This window comes from Bos indicus, chromosome 5, assembly GCF_029378745.1.
Source record: "Bos indicus isolate NIAB-ARS_2022 breed Sahiwal x Tharparkar chromosome 5, NIAB-ARS_B.indTharparkar_mat_pri_1.0, whole genome shotgun sequence".
NCBI classification, from domain to species: Eukaryota; Metazoa; Chordata; class Mammalia; order Artiodactyla; family Bovidae; genus Bos; species Bos indicus.
In genome coordinates, this window is record NC_091764.1 from 6,740,311 (window position 1) to 6,748,954 (window position 8,644).

At 40.6% G+C, this 8,644-nt stretch overlaps 1 pseudogene; it reads right to left on the reverse strand.

The window, feature by feature from the left end:
- Positions 1 to 350: 350 nt before the first annotated feature.
- On the reverse strand, positions 351 to 738 carry LOC109558314 (SH3 domain-binding glutamic acid-rich-like protein 2; annotated as a pseudogene).
- Positions 739 to 8,644: the final 7,906 nt, after the last annotated feature.

Genomic DNA, 8,644 nt, shown 5'->3' on the forward strand with positions numbered 1-8,644 from the left:
CTGGCAGACTAATTTCAAGGATTAGCACCTAGGTAGTTTGAAGAGAAGCATGTTTGAGCAATCCTGACATCGACCACAAACCAGGGCAGATCCAATATTTTCTGTCTGATGGTGCCACCTGCTTATCACTCAGTCATTCAGGAAGCACACCTGGAACAGGCGCCAGATCCTCTGGGTAAAGTGAGGCAACTGCAGGTAATTCTGAAAATAAGAAAAAACCCACCACAGTCCTGATTTGGTTTAAAGCAATCATGTAATCCCATTAGACCCAAGTCTTCCCCAAACACCTTTTCCATGACAAGCTAAGTTACTGATAATGTATGTGGCTTCTGTCACAGTGATACATTCGGTTAGAAGCTGTGTGCTGAGTACCAGCGGGGACTCCAAAATGCATCTTCTCCCTCTTCCAGTTGTCTTTGCTCAGGTTCTGCCTTTGATGCCAACTGTGATCTCAGGCCTAAGAATGAAAGGACTGTATTGATCTTATATTCAAAAAAACTGTCATAATCTTCATAGTATTGGTCATCATTAAACATCGAGGTGGCAGAGGGTTGCCCTGAGCAGGTTTCTTCTCTGGGGGGATGTTCTTATACACCCACTGCCTCTGCTCTTCTGCCATTGGGATGTCCACCTCTTCAGCCTCTATCTTGCGGCTTCTAGAAATCTAACCACATCCTGCTGTTTCTTCTTCATCGCCACGAAGCCTGAGGAGGAGGAGATGAACACACGGATGACCATCCTCTCGCCGGGTAGGGACCGACCTTCTGCCCTCGCGGGCTCCGGGCTGGCGGGGACGTGAAGGCAGAACTCCGCGGCCGCCACTGCTGCCCTGCAGAGCGCTCGGGTCTGGGGAGATGGCAGGGATCCGGAGCCCTCCTGCCCGCTCTGCCAAAGCCACAGTTTTTGAGGGTCAACCTCATGAGGGACATGAAGGATCCACTTTACAGTGGAAGAGCCTATAGTAAATGATACTACATGGACGTGGTAAATAGGAAATCAGTATGATTTTCTGTTTCTCCTCTGCGATAGAATTGCCTCTCACATTTTTCTGTATATGCCAACTACTCAGTCCTTTTAAGAATCTCTTCAATAAGGGATTGTAAGTCCTTTTAAAAATCATATTTTCTCTGCCTGCATATGTATTGTTTCTTACCTCTTTAAAAAAAAATCCAATTTTTCTTTTACTGCTTGTTTTATTTCCTACAATGATTTGGATTCCTATCCAAATTCCTTCCTGATTATTGTTAATTTAAGTTGGTATTATAAACCTAGACTTTTGGTTTCTGGGTTAGATTTTTTCTGGAAGAATATTTGAGTGGTTGGTGTATTTTCTGAGTCCTTCCATACCTGAGGTTGTATTTTAATTGACTTCACACATTAATGACAACTTTGCCAAATACTGAATTCTGGCACCATTACGCTTTAATTTGTAATGATAAAGATACTCTTACATAGTGTTCTATGACTGAGTGTCACTGAAAGAAGTCTGTATGCAACTTGATTTTACTCCATTTTGAGCCATCTGACTCAATTATACCAAGTGTGATTTTGTTGATCAGGTTTTCTTAGAACATGAAGCACACTGTGAATTTTCAGACTCAGGTCTTTCTTCCTTTTATAATTTTTTATTTTTATGATACAAAATTTACATACAGTGAAATGCAAAAATGTGTTGCTAAACATTTGGATTGTTATCAGTTTGGGCTATTATGAACTAAACTTTTATGAACATTCTTATGCAAGTTGTCCATGGACATATGTTTTTATTTCTCTGGGGAAAATATATGGGCAGTAGAGTAGGTGAATTTTTTAACCCTGTAAAAAACTGCCAAGCTATTTTCTGAAATAGTTGTACCATTTTACACCCCTGTCAGAAATGTATGAGAATTATAGTTGTCTCACATCCTCTATTTGGTATTGTCAGTATTATTTTATCCATTATGATATGTGGTGTGTACCCGTTTGATTTTATTTTGCATTTCCCTAATGTTTGATGGTGTTGCACAAAATTCTCTTACTTATTGCCATCTGTGTATCTCATTTGTGAGTTGTCTAAGTCTTTTGCTCAATTTTATTGAAACAGAAGCAGAAGATATTAAGAAGAGGTGGCAAGAATACACAGAAGAACTGTACAAAAAAGATCTTCATGACCCAGATAATCACGATGGTGTGATCACTCACCTAGAGCCAGACATCCTGGAATGTGAAGTCAAGTGGGCCTTAGAAAGCATCATTACGAACAAAGCTAGTGGAGGTGATGGAATTCCAGTTGAGCTATTTCAAATCCTGAAAGAAGATGCTGTGAAAGTGCTTGCACTCAATATGTCAGCAAATTTGGAAAACTCAGCAGTGGCCACAGGACTGGAAAAGGTCATTTTTTACTCCAATCCCAAAGAAAGGCAATGCCAAATAATGCTCAAACTACCACACAATTGCACTCATCTCACACACTAATAAAGTAACGCTCAAAATTCTCCAAGCCAGGCTTCAGCAATACGTGAACCATGAACTTCCAGATGTTCAAGCTGGTTTTAGAAAAGGCAGAGGAACCAGAGATCAAATTGCCAACATCCACTGGATCATGGAAAAAGCAAGAGAGTTCCAGAAAAACATCTATTTCTGCTTTATTGACTATGCCAAAGCCTTTGACTGTGTGGATCACAATAAACTGTGGAAAATTCTGAAAGAGATGGGAATACCAGACCACCTGATCTGCCTCTTGAGAAATCTATATGCAGGTCAGGAAGCAACAGTTAGAACTGGACATGGAACAACGGACTGGTTCCAAATAGGAAAAGGAGTATGTCAAAGTTGTATATTGTCACCCTGCTTATTGAACTTCTATGCAGAGTACATCATGAGAAACGCTGGGCTGAAAGAAGCACAAGCTGGAATCAAGATTGCTGGGAGAAATATGAATAACCTCAGATATGCAGATGACACCACCCTTATGGCAGAAAGTGAAGAGGAACTAAAAAACCTCTTGATGAAAGTGAAAGAGGAGAGTGAAAATGTTGGCTTAAAGCTCAACATTCAGAAAACGAAGATCATGACATCTGGTCCCATCACTTCATGGGAAATAGATGGAGAAACAGTGGAAATAGAGTCAGACTTCATTTTTCTGGGCTCCAGTATCACTGTAGATGATGATTACAGCCATGAAATTAAAAGACACTTACTCTTTGGAAGGAAAGTTATGACAAACCTAGAGAGCATATTCAAAAGCAGAGACAATATTTTGCCAACAAAGGTTCCTCTAGTCAAGGCTATGGTTTTTCCAGTGGTCGTGTATGGATGTGAGAGTTAGGCTGTGAAGAAAGCTGAGCACTGAAGAATTGATGCTTTTGAACTGTGGTGTTGGAGAAGACTCTTGAGAGTCCCTTGGACTGCAAGGAGATCTAACCAGTCCATTCTAAAGGAGACCAGTCCTGGGTGTTCTTTGGAAGGACTGATGCTGAGGCTGAAACTCCAATACTTTGGCCACCTCACGTGAAGAGTTGACTCATTGAAAAAGACTCTGATGCTGGGAGGCATTGGGGGCAGGAGGAGAAGGGGATGACAGAGGATGAGATGACTGGATGGCATCACCGGCTCGATGCACATGGGTTTGGGTGAACTCCAGGAGTTGGTGATGGACCGGGAGGCCTGGCGTGCTGCGATTCATGGGTTCGCAAAGAGTCAGACACGACTGAGTGACTGAACTGAACTGAACTGATGGTATCATATGTGTTTTTATTTTGAATTGTAGGATTTCTTATATATTCTGTATACACAAACTTTGTTATATGTTAGTTATTGTTGTTCAGTTGCTAAGTTGTGTCTGACTCTTTGTGACCCCATGGACTGAAGCACACTGGCCTCTTCTGTCCTCCACTGTCTTCTGGAGTTTGCTCAAATTCATATCCATTGAGTTGGTGATACTATCTAACCACCTCATCCTCTGAGAATATCTCCCAGTCTATGGCTTGCCTATTCATTTACTTAATGAGGTTTTTGATGAACAATCGTTCTACATTTTGATAAGTTCTAATTTTTCAATTTTTTCTTTTCTTGTTATTGCTTTAATAAAATTATATGCTTATTTCAACTATTCTTGTGAGAATATTCTTGTGTTTCCTTTTAGAAGCCTTATAATTTTAACTTATAAATTTGGGCTCATAATCTATACTGAATTAATTTTTTGTACAGTATGGCACACAAAGATCAAGATTCTTTATATGAATATCCAATTATTTATTCACATTGTTTTGAAGAGACTTTCCTTTCCCCTACTGAAGTGATTTTTTGCCTTTGTCAGAAGTCTTTTGAACGTATAGGAATGAGTCCATTCTGTACTCCTCAGTCTGTCCCAAAACACTTTCTCTCTGTCTTACTCCAGTACAATATTATCTTAAATACTCTTGCTTTATAGGAAGTCTTGTAATCAGATAGGGTTAATCCTCAATTTGGTTCTTTTTCAACAGTTTTGGTTTTTTTTTTTTAGGGGCTTAGATTTTTCATATATGAATATTAGAAATGGTTTGTCAATTTCACAAAGAAGTAGGTCTTTCTTATATGAACAAAGTTTTCTGCTATTATTACGTTATTTTGTCTCTTTCTTTCTGGAATTCCAATGAACCAAAGTTATAAACACTGGGATCTCTCTCTCTCACTTATTTTCTCTCATAATTTAAAATGTTTAAGGCTTTCTTGGGAGTTCTGAGTGTATTTCTCACTTTTATCTAACACTGACTTGATTTTCTGTTCTTAATTGCCTCCCTGTGGCTTTACTTTAGTGACTCTGCTTTCATTTTCAGTGAGTTTTTAGTCTTAGATTTGTCCCTCTCACTACACTATCACTTCAGCGGTCCCTTGAATCTTACTATACATGGGTTAGACATTTTCTAAAGGCTTATTTGATAGACTCACCAGGTAAAGCATCTGCCTGCAGTGTAGGAGACACAGGAGACACGGGTTCGATTCCTGAGTTGGGAGGATCCCCTGGAGAGGGCATAGCAACCCACTCCAGTATTCTTGCCTGGAGAATCTGATGGACAGAGGAGCCTGGTGGCCTATAGTCCATATGGTCACAAAGATGTGGACATGACTGAGCTCCTAGGCACGCAGTCTTATTCAATTCCAGTAGTAAGTTAGTAAGTCAATATACAGGGTAGCCAACTACTTCCTCAAAAGAAGGAAGACGTCTTTACTGTTTCGTTTCCTTTTTTCACCTGGCACATGGTATGCTCAAAAAATACCTGTTGAGTCAATGGCTGTGCCATTTTTCTAAGTGCTCCCTTCACTTACATACTCTCAACATTTTCAGATCTCATGATATTTTCAGTTTTCTTTTACTCCCAGAAGGTTGCCTGTGCTTGCCAATCTTTGTAGGAGTTGAGTGGGTACTACTGGCAATTGGTGTGCTTCCTGTTCTCCCCAAATGTTTCACAGAGTTCCTTCAAACCTACACAGAAGGAAGTAGGGAAGAAATAAGCCACCAAATCAACAAAAACACCACAGACCATTCAGGTATGACCTAATCAAATCCCTTACAATTATACAGTGGAAGTGAGAAATAGATTCAAGGGATTAGATCTGATAGACAGACTGCCTGATGAACTATGGATGGAGGTTCCTGACATTGTACAGGAGACAGGGATCAAGAGCATCTGCAAGAAAAACAAATGCAAAAAAGCAAAAATGGCTGTCTGAGGAGGCCTTACAAATAGCTGTGAAAAAAGAGAAGTGAAAAGCAAAGAGAAAAGGAAAGATATACACATTTGAAGGCAGAGTTTCAAAGAATAGCAAGGAGAGATAAGAAAGCCTCCCTCAGTGATCAGTGCCAAGAAATAGAGGAAAACAATAGAATGGGAAAGACTAGAGATCTCTTCAAGAAAATTAGAGATACCAAGGGAACATTTCATGGAAAGATGGGCTCAGTAAAGGACAGAAATGGTATGGACCTAACAGAAGCAGAAGATATTAAGAAGAGGTGGCAAGAATACACAGAAAAACTGTACAAAAAAGATCTTCATGACCCAGATAATCACAACAGTGTGATCACTCACGTAGAGCCAGACATCCTGGAATGTGAAGTCAAGTGGGCCTTAAGAAGCATCACTATGAACATAACTAGTGGAGGTGATGGAATTCCAGTTGAGCTATTTCAAATCCTGAAAGAAGATGCTGTGAAAGTGCTGCACTCAATATGCCAGCAAATTTGGAAAACTCAGCAGTGGCCACAGGACTGGAAAAGGTCATTTTTCACTCCAATCCCAAAGAAAGGCAATGCCAAACAATGCTCAAACTACCACACAATGACACTCATTTCACACGCTAATAAAGTAATGCTCAAAATTCTCCAAGCCAGGCTTCATCAGTATGTGAACTGTGAAGTTCCAGATGTTCATGTTGGTTTTAGAAAAGGCAGAGGAACCAGAGATCAAATTGCCAACATCTGTTGCATCATCAAAAAAGCAAGAGAGTTCCAGATAAACATCTACTTCTGCTTTATTGACTATGCCAAAGCCTTTGACTGTGTGGATCACAACAAACTGTGGAAAATTCTTAAACAGATGGGAATACCAGACCACCTGACCTGCCTCTTTAGACATCTGTATGCAGGTCAGGAAGCAACAGTTAGAACTGGACATGGAACAACAGACTGGTTCCAAATCGGGAAAGGAGTACGTCAAGGCTGTATATTGTCACCCTGCTTATTTAACTTCTATGCAGTGTACATCATGAGAAATGCTGGGCTGGATGAAGCACAAGCTGGAATAAAGATTGCTAGGAGAAATATCAATAACCTTAGATATGCTGATGACACCACCCTTATGGAAGAAAGTGAAGAAGAACTAAAGAGCCTCATGATGAAAGAAAGCAAAAGAGGAGAGTGAAAATGCTGGCTTAAAGCTCAACATTCAGAAAACGAAGATCATGGCATCTGGTCCCATCAGTTCATGGCAAATAGATGGGGAAACAGTGAAAACAGTGTCAGACTTTATTTTTTGAGGCTCCAAAATCACTGCAGATGGTGACTGAAGCTATGAATTAAAAGATGCTTACTCCTTGGAAGAAAAGTTATGACCAACCTAGATAGCATAGTCAAAAGCAGAGACATTGCTTTGCCAACAAAGATCCATCTAATCAAGGCTATGGTTTTTCCAGTAGTCATGTATGGATGTGAGATTTGGACTATAAAGAAAGCTGAACACCGAAGAATTGATGCTTTTTAACTGTGGTGTTGGAGAAGATTTTTGAGAGTCCCTTGGACTGCAAGGAGATCCAACCAGTCCATCCTAAAGGAGATCATTCCTGGGTGTTCATTGGAAGGACTGATGTTGAAGCTGAAGCTGCAATACTTTGGCCACCTGATGCGAAGAGCTGACGCTTTCGAAAAGACCCTGATTCTGGGAAGGATTAAAGGCAGAAGGAGAAGGGGGCAACAGAGGATGAGATGGTTGGATGGATCAGGTACTCAACGGACATGAGTTTAGTAAACTGTGGGGGTTGGTGATAGAGAGGCCTGGCATGCTGCAGTCCATGGGGTTGCAAAGAATCGGACACAGCTGAGCGACTGAACTGAACTGAACTGAACTGATCAGTATGAGAAAGTCTAAGAGGGAAATGGTGCTGGGGGACATCATGGCACAGGACTATGTCTCTGTGCTATATTCCAAATTAGTTGTTTCCCGTATTCCATATGTCTACTTCCATGCCTGCTTTGGTTCTACCTGTGTTAGGAGCAAACCATGGAGCCTTTTGGTGTTGGCTGTGGGTCTAAATCAACAGACAGAAGAAATCTACCCATGGTTATGGGTTTTTTTTTTGCCCTTGTCTCTGGCTGTTTTCTCTAGTTTATAAGGGTGATTGAAGTATCCTCTTATTACCCAATATATTAAAAAAAAATATTTATTTATTTCTGTCTGTCTACGCACTTGGCTGCCTTGGGTCTTCGTTGTGGTACACAGGATCCTCATTGCTGTGTTTGGCCTTCTCTGTAGTTGCGGTGCTTAGGCTTAGTTACCCCATGGCATGTGGGAACCTAGTTCCGCAACCAGGGATCGAACATGTGTCCCTTGCGTTGGAAGGCAGATTCTTGACCACTGACCAACAGGAAAGTCCTCATATTACCCAACGTTTTGATTGACATGGAAGCTTTCCATCCTTTTTTTTTTTTTTTTTTAATTTCTGGAATGGAGCGATGGAGATCTCTTCTAGCGTCTGGTGCTCAGGCAGTATTTCCATTTGAATATTCCATGGGTCACTTCCGTGGGATTCTGGAACGAGAGCTAGACTCATGTTTATATAATCTTTCCCAGAAGTCACATAGACTTTAAATGCCCTCGTCTAGCACAGCAGCTTATTTTATGGTTTGAAGTAAGAAAGCAATTCTGCACTTTCTTTGGGAGCACAGGTATGCCAGAATGACTGGGAGAAGGGTTTTCTTCTGCCCCAGACCTAAAAATACCATTCACCAAATGACAGGGGCCATGTTTTTAACCAAGTATTGTCCTGAATTCACAGCGTAAATGTCCCTATTAATTTTTTCCTTCCAGAAAATATTATTTTACTTCTGAAAACACAGATATAGATGAATCAGTGACCTTTGCCACAGAAATGTGCATTTAGTGACACTTTTCTGATGTACTGGGACTGGAAA